The sequence below is a fragment of the Argopecten irradians genome, chromosome 11 (genome assembly GCF_041381155.1).
Source record: "Argopecten irradians isolate NY chromosome 11, Ai_NY, whole genome shotgun sequence".
NCBI classification, from domain to species: Eukaryota; Metazoa; Mollusca; class Bivalvia; order Pectinida; family Pectinidae; genus Argopecten; species Argopecten irradians.
The window spans coordinates 42,085,764-42,094,563 of NC_091144.1; the positions used below are offsets into that span (position 1 = coordinate 42,085,764).

General features: G+C 32.4%; 1 long non-coding RNA gene across 1 annotated transcript; it reads right to left on the reverse strand.

The window, feature by feature from the left end:
* Positions 1–7,268: 7,268 nt before the first annotated feature.
* On the reverse strand, positions 7,269–8,401 carry LOC138335608 (uncharacterized). The gene is made up of 3 exons (XR_011210306.1): positions 8,267–8,401; positions 7,884–8,078; positions 7,269–7,501 (listed from the first exon to the last, which is right to left on the reverse strand). It is a non-coding gene; the product is annotated as an uncharacterized lncRNA (long non-coding RNA).
* Between the last annotated feature and the right edge of the window lie 399 nt (positions 8,402–8,800).

Consider the following 8,800-nt stretch of genomic DNA (forward strand, 5'->3'; position numbering starts at 1 on the left):
ATGATCACGTTATATATCTGCTGTAGTCCTATATAATCTATATATAGGAAATGAAATTGAGATCGCTGTTAACGATAACGATACTCACGTGGCGAGGAGGAAAGCTGCTACTTCATGATGAAACTTTAGGTTTTCTTTTTCTTTTACCAAATTCCAACGGTCGATGCTGTCGCCGATAAACACTTTACTTTTCTGGCGTACTGCCAAAAATCGAATTTAATAATTTTATCATTTTATTTCTTTTTAACCAGTAGCTTATTTGCACTGTATAACGAAAAGTTCCTAACTTTTAATGTTTATTAACATATATACACCTCTGCTATATTCGTGTCAGAGCTAGTTACGTCACATATAACTTTAAAGCCGCATGATCCGTATCTTTCAGGGTCCGTAAATCAACAAAAGAAAATTAGGGTACATATATTATAAAAAGTTATCAGCTTTCCCCTAATTACACACCCAAAAAGTCCCGAGTTCAAAAGAAATTAATGATTAAAAACTTGATATCCAGAGTGTTTGAATGTGCATTTTCAATGCGTAGACGATCACGTGACTTTCCAGACCAAACGAAATGGCGTGCCCAGTCAAAAGTGTGTCGTTCATGTTAGCAGGAACTTCTACGGAAGAACTTGTTACTTATCATGAACAAGTGAATGTTTTGTTATGTGATGAAGTTAAAGAGTTCCCCAGAACAATATATATACATTATCGTCGTGTACACAATACTTCCATTCGGTCATTTTGAGTGTTTACAATACGGCGATCGGTTGACTATGCTTTGCCTAATTTCCGGGGGCCACCGGAGGGATTTTTGTGGGAACGGTATGTAAAATACGTGCTGCGATACAATACATCGTACTAGACTAGATAATAAATTGTACAAAAATGTACCAAATATATAAATAATGGTATTGATAAATAATGAAATAGACAAGACATATCGTACTATATAGAGACGAAAATGGTTATCTTCATGTAAATCTCTGGTGATACTTTTTAAAATAAATATCTCAGATATTTGACTTGCCTTGGATAACCATTTGTTTTATAAAGGTCCAAATGAAATATAATAATAAATCAAGTATAATAAGCGCGGTGAGCACACTTGACATAATGTGCATTTTTGTGCAATGTCATGTGTATACATGTATACATATCTATTAGTTAAAAATCGCCATGTACCGCCATAAACCAGTATAAAACTTAACACATGTATGTATATTTCTGATATTTATGTTGGAAAAGCTCCATGTTCGTTAAAAACATGATGATAAATTTCTGGTGAAACTATAAACATTTGGTTATATGATTTCAATGATTACAGAAAATTAAAAAAAAAATAAACATAAGAAAGAATGGAGTTGAGGTTGAAATAAGGCGGTTTAATGTGTGTTAAAAGTTCTGAATGTCTAACATGCAATTATGTATATATTTTCTGTGTAGATAATGAAGACAGCTCCCTTGGTTAAATTTGTGATGTACATGTACATGTACATTATAGCTTGCCAATTAACCATATACTATGATGTCCAGCCGTGAATTTGCCTCTGAATCAAATGAATCAAAAACATGTACAATGTATAATGAAAGACCTATGTGTTTCTTATACAATCATATTCATGGACAAATACCACATTCATTAACATTGTATAGTGTACATGTACACATATTATGCATTGAATTTTAAGTCAATAAAAATGACTTGAGTTCAAAATAGCATCCAGTAGTAAATAAGCTGACCATATAATGTGATTCTCATGTCATCAGAGTAATTGCAGTAAAAATTCATTTTTAGTATGTATATAGTCTACCCTGGTGGAAAATCTAACTTTATTAGATGTATTTTGTTAGTTTATTTTAATATATTCAAGCAATCCTAATTCCTTTAGTGTGATCTTGCTCCAAACACTAAGTAAAGTTGCTATAAGAGCTTGTACATGTAGACCTTGATTGACCTGGACTAATTAGAAGTTATTGTCAGTCTGTTCCTTTCTAATTCAACCAAAACTTTGCAACTTAAAATAGTCAATAATGAATAATGCAATTCAACAACATGCATCACAGGCTATTGTCTCTACAGATATATGGATATTCTTATATATATGCAATTTGTGTATTACACAACAACAAGATTTTTTTTAATACACATGGGGATATCTGTATATCTATAGAGCCAAAATCTTGAGATTTGACACTGACTTTTGCCCCAAATAACCTTTGATCTAGCTCCAGTCTTGTTTGCTATCTTTTTCTGTATTTGAACATTTCTAAAATGAACACTACATAATTAAACAACTCAGACAAATGACATATATTATTTTATTTGGTTTATTGTTCATAAATTATTCAAAAGTTATACATACTAGGTATGTAAACATGCAATAATCATTATTATTCCTTTTTTCATTTGTGTGAAAATCATTTCTTTCTGGTTCATAATGGGTACATTACAAACAGACTTTATTTTTTTACTGTCAGTTTTGATCTCAAGAGATACATGTAGTTGTTTTTCCCTTTTATTTTTGGGCGAGCTGCCATCACATCTTGCACTTGTGTCATCTGGTTGAAGGTCACATAATTCTATAAAGAAAATATGGAGTAAATGTCAGTTATGTACAGAGATAAATACTGTATACATGCATGTACATAACCTTTCAGTGAAAGCCTACATGTAAAACTAACTACATGTAGTTCCAATTGTTTTCTGTCAAACACAAATTTATAACAATTACACATCTTTTGAACACAAGTTTATCAAAATCAAACCTCACTAGATACTAAATTAGTCATTTCTTGAATTACAGGAGTCTAGGCATTTTCATGTGAGGAATAATGGTACTAATTAGTGCCAGAATTTATGTAGCCTAAATGTATTGGACATAATATATAATACATATTGTAAAAAGTCATTCACTATTCCTTACTTACACCACTTATGATGTATTGGTGTGAATTTTATATAATTAAGACCAGCAGATTTGATAACGAGTACGTGGCTAAGTAACTATAAGTCTAAAAAAACAATCTTACACACACGGGCACTGATGAAGTAAGTTTGAAAGTGGCTTCTTTAATACAGGAATATAAAAGGATATATTTCACTGCATATGCATAAAATTATAAATACACAAATAGATATCGGAATAGATATCACACTCCTGACGTTGTAACAGTAGCTACGTATACATGCATATCGTACATGTATAACACTGAAGAATGCGATCATCTTTTAAGGAAACGCGTATAATACGACTCTATGTATGCTTCTGTTGTAATCCGAGATTAAATCTGTTATATGTTCCCGAATTTATCAACACTTTTCCTGATTTCTGATCTCTATTTTACTACGGTACCAATTCCAAAAAGTGACCAAACACTTATATAATATAACGGTTTCCCCTTCGGGGCCCCACTCACCTTATAGAGACGAAGAGAAGTCAGATTATGTGGTTTTGGTAGATCATTCACAAATCATAGTTGTTGTCATAGCTCGAATTCGTTTCCATATAATATTCTCAGCAATTCACAACATTTTTAAGTTTAAGTAATCTCCTTATTCAGCAGTTGATTCTAAGCCGGTAAGCTTTCACTGCAAAGCTCGCTCAATTGCGGTAAACAACTTTTATTTCCGAACATGCGCAAAGTAGCATTTCTAAGCTTTTGGGGCGTTAACTTTTGACTTTCTGTCGGACCGCGCATAAGTCTAAAATAAAATTTTGTACATTTATAACTTTGGACCTCTTAACTTTCTAGACTTGTAATTAGGGGAAAGTTCATAGCTTTTTAGGGCTATTACACAATATCTTGTCATTGTTTGTTTTACGGACCCTGAAAGATACGGATTATGCGGCTTTAATCACTGGTATTCAAACGAATAATGATAGAATATAAGATTCTGCGTGACACATGCGCGGCGGCAGTTTTACAAAATGGCCGCTAGCGGCTCCACTAGTTGAAGATAAGTCAATAACAAGTATTAGCTTCCCAAAAGGCTAAGAAGGCTACTATACAGTATTATTTATTAAGAAGCAATAATAGGAAAGCTTGACGCATTGTTTTGTTCACAGTTAGCTTCCATAGTTCTTATGACAATTCATTTTTGAAGAATGATAATTTAAATGCTTTCGCATTCAATGTAAAAGATAATCAACTTCATGATATTCATGAAAGGGCCTCTAGGTTTCTTTAAAACAATCTTATAACATAATATGGCCAAAGATGAGGTAACACCAAACAAGTTGAAGTTTTGCCGTCTGGCGCAGAAATAGTCAACTAACGCGTTGTAATTATGACGACGTCGGGAAACATAATAGGACCTGCGTTATGAAAATTAACGTTTTGTTTATTTAATAAAGTTGTTCAGAAGGTGCAGTGGAACAAGTTTTCCGTCTAATATACACTGTACTGATATACATGTACATGTACAATGTACTTGGACAAGTTGGTGTAATACATATACGCATAGAAACAAGCATCATCAATTCGGTTAAAACTGTACTGCTTTACTTAAGCGCATACAGTTGTACAAATATCCCCTAAGTCCCATGTACGAACAGTTTTTACAAGTAGGTCATGATCATTTAGCCAACAGTACTAGTTAGGCTATACATAGATGTTCCACTCGCTCCCGACAATGTAAACAAAACTCGGCAAATCATCGAACTTATACAATCGCGACATCTCAATTTCTCCGAGGGGATCCGATTGAGAACTTATATTCTATTCAGTACGTGTAGCGCCGCCTTGTGTATTTTCTGAGAATAATGTCCGACAACCAGAAAAAACCATTCGGACTTATCTGGGTTTATCAAATGATAATTTGTTTGCAATAATTCCCCCACTGGTACCCCTTACACACATGAAATCTTCAACAACAAGTAACCAATAAACATACGTAAATCGCTTTGGCCAGCCAATCAAAGTGAACAGACTATTTATAACCTGTGAATTCCCAACAACATGGCAGGCAAAGCGACCGATTATAAAAGCTACCATCCCAACCCCAGGATGGTAGCACCAGGATGGTAGCAAACATAATATTCTGCGGCCATATCTGATAAAATACTGCTACACTTCACCAATATCAAATAACTAATATAGAAACCGTTATATTCATTGTTGACATCGCACGTGCGAGATGTAAAACACGCCTATGAAGAAAAGAAACAAACCATGTGTTTCTCCTTGCGATAACGGAACAATCAGATAGGCCTAGATCTATGTGACTAGTTATTATTTCATTAATTGCCTCCATAATGAAGATTACATAATAATATAACATGATACATTTAAGTAGCAAAATACAGGTACAAACTACATAGCATATGCTGAGAATGGAATAAATCCATTCTCAGTTAATTAAACAATAATATCAATAATAGTAATTAATAATATAATTTGTCGTCATTAGAATTAATTTATTGGGCAAACGGATACTGCATAAGGCACAACATGTAATGATATTGGGTTCGATCCTCACTAATGCTATATTGTCTTTTCTTAAGGATGTACTCCTCTGAGAAGTCAAAATTTTCCTGTATTAAACTTTTTTTCTGATATGTTTTTTTTTGAAAGATGGGTTCATGACATAATAAAAAATGCGAAAAAAATGATATGTCCGTGTGCTCGTTTTTTCGCAATGTCCAATAGAAAAACACAAGGCATAAATCTCATTTTTACAAAATAAATCCCCCAAAAAAAACACCTTTCAAAATAAAATAGTATTTATTTTTACAAATTAAATGTTCACTTTGTATTGTTTATTTAATTATTTCAATATTACTATATATTTACAAAAATATACGCAAAATTTCTTTTAAATCAAAATCAAAACAGAATTTTGACTCCAAATCTGAAAACAAATATGTTACTTCATCAAAAAAAATGTTCTAAAAAATCAACAAAAATATCTAAAAAAAAATAAAATCTTGTATTAAACTTTTTTTCATACTTTGCATAAAGGTAGAACTTTTAATGCCACAAATAAAAAGATAAAAAAAACTATAGGTCCGTGAACTAAAAAAAAAGTTATTTTCGATAAAAGTTACCTCCCTTGACCATTTTACAGAAAATTGCTATAATGACAATAATATTATGATTGAGCGTAATAAATAACATTTTTTATTTTAAGAATTATTCAGATGATCTAGTTTGAATTATCATTATGAAAAAAATAAAAATAAGTACATGAATACTGCTGAAAAATAATTTTAAATTAATTTAAGTTAAATTATCTCCCTTTGTCCAATTATTGATAATCAGTCAAACCAGAATTTTTTTTTTGCTTTTCTATAAAGAAAAGATTTTGAAATAAACTGTTGTGAAAAGCAACCTGTTATACAATTTTAAATTATTCTTATTAAATTTAATGATGAATACAATTATGGGATAATGCCTGCAACAAAACATAGCAAACACCGCTCAATAAATTTTCCTATATTTGCATTTAAGTTCATTCACGTGAAATTAACTATCAGAATAAATTGGAAAGAGTATATATAATGTACCTTATTGTTAGAAATTAAGAAATATGCAAGTTCACATTTTTCCTCTGCTAAGAAGTACCAAAGAGTAAAATGTCAATAGTAAGTTTCTCACTGCACAAATATACAAACATACAGTAATATGTGTCTTATCATTACAACTTATATGTACATTTTAGCTTTATCATTTGCACACATTGTTATGTTATCTTAGCTTTCATTTTGATTTCTTTCCATCCACTGTGACAAGGATAAATGATTTTCCTTGATTTTGTTACTCTGACACCTTTTCCACATGTTTCAGTGAACACCTTACGCACACCCTCAGTTCCTCCTCTCTTGTGTGCCACTTTCACATGATGAATATTCAGATGGCTGCCTGCCATTCGCCGCGCCATTCCAACACTTAATACTTTCGCAGATATCAGTGGCTGTAGTGACGGCATGTTTGTTCTCAAACGTTTACCATGTTCATGGGTATCGATAGCATCCTGAACGGAAAATATTGCCTTCTTTAAGGAACCATCGCCGATGCTAATTTTACTTGCCATGAATAAGTACCGAATAGCAACAACATCTGCTGATGCATCGTGTGCATCATATTCGTTACCAGTAACATGTTTCACAAGGTTTTCTTGAGTATATGACTCCAATCCAGGCGTGGCGATCCTGAAAAGTAGCTTTGTAACCTCGAATTTCTGAATGTTCCAGGAAACTTGACAATTTTCCACAGGCTTCTAACGTATTAAAAAGCAAATGACAGTCAAAGATCTTTATGTTGTGTCCTACAAGGTAAATAGGTGCACTTTGCCGCTGAATGAAATCTAACAGGTCATCTATAGCCTTTGACACTGTTACAGCCTGTACTGGTTTACCATGGTGAAATAGCTTCCCAGTCTTCAGAGTAAGGCCTGTTACATTGGCTGCAGCAGTACTGATGGGAATTTTTGGAATAACAAATGTACTCCACATATCTTCTCCACAAACTCCAACGATTTGGGTGATATGGGAGTTGCGAGCTGAAATTTAAATAAAAAAGAACAAATTAAAAATCAGTAAAGGTTTCATAACATGAGTCTAATTAGGGTTTATCCAGCAGAACAATGACAAATCAAAATGATATATGATTATAATAAAGTTACTAGGTATCTAGTCTCTACACTGTCACAAATGTAGTTCTGAAATACATGGCCAAGAGTAGCTTTGAAAGGATAAATAGATAAAGATATTTATACACAGTGTATTTTTCAATGTCTTTGTCAATTAAATTCAAGATCATAAAATAATGACTAAAGATACCAAGTTACTCTCTTAATAATAAAAAATAAATTAAAATCACTTTTTTTTTCGGAATATGCAAATCAACAAAATACTTTGCTTTTTTGTAATTGACTCACTTACCCAGTCCTGTACTCTCAAGGTCAAAGAATACAGGGTTAACAGAGGGAGGAAGCTGACTGCATGGTGATGGTATTGGAGGTGCAACTGGAGGAGGGATTTCCATACACTCATCTGGATTTTTTTTGCACCAGCATGGCCACTCCTGATGCATAGGTTCTGTCTTCTCGAATATCTCTTGTTGCATTAGACTGTGTTCTAGATACATAAAAAATCAATGATTATCTAAATTATTTTTTTCCTCAAAGAAAACAATGGGTTTCATGATGTATATATACATATATACGTATAAAAGGGAGATAACTACCTTATACATATATTTTTATTTTCATTTTTTTATTGTTAGATGTAAAAATCAAAACAAATTCATTGCTTACAATAAGTACCTTCGTAATTTTAATTCTAATCTCCTTTTCTTTGCCTTGACAGTTGTACTTATTGCTTTCATTTTACGGGCCTGCATGTCACGCAGGATGGCCTGCCTAGTTGTGTGGGTTCCAGGTGAGAGTCCGATCTTTTTGTGAACCTGAGAAAATAGACAATGATTTTGATATTAAGACACTGATAAACAAAATGTGAATGAGTGTCTGGTATTGATAAATATGATACAAACACCAAATGAAAAAAGTTTATCCACTAACATAAGGTAGAATAGGAAAGCTTATATTTAGTAAATGATACATGCATATTTTATCAGTAATTATTTATATAATAAAATTTCAAGCAGAATTTAATGCATATATTTACACTTAAGTTAATCATCATAACTAGTATTACTAATCATAATTTCAATATTAATCAATATACCTTGACAAGATAGCTATGACCAACATTCTTTTGACCAACACTTGCAGCCACTTGATGATTAAGACTGTTAGATCCACTGTAAAAGTGTGACTTGGGTGCTTTTGAAGCTACGG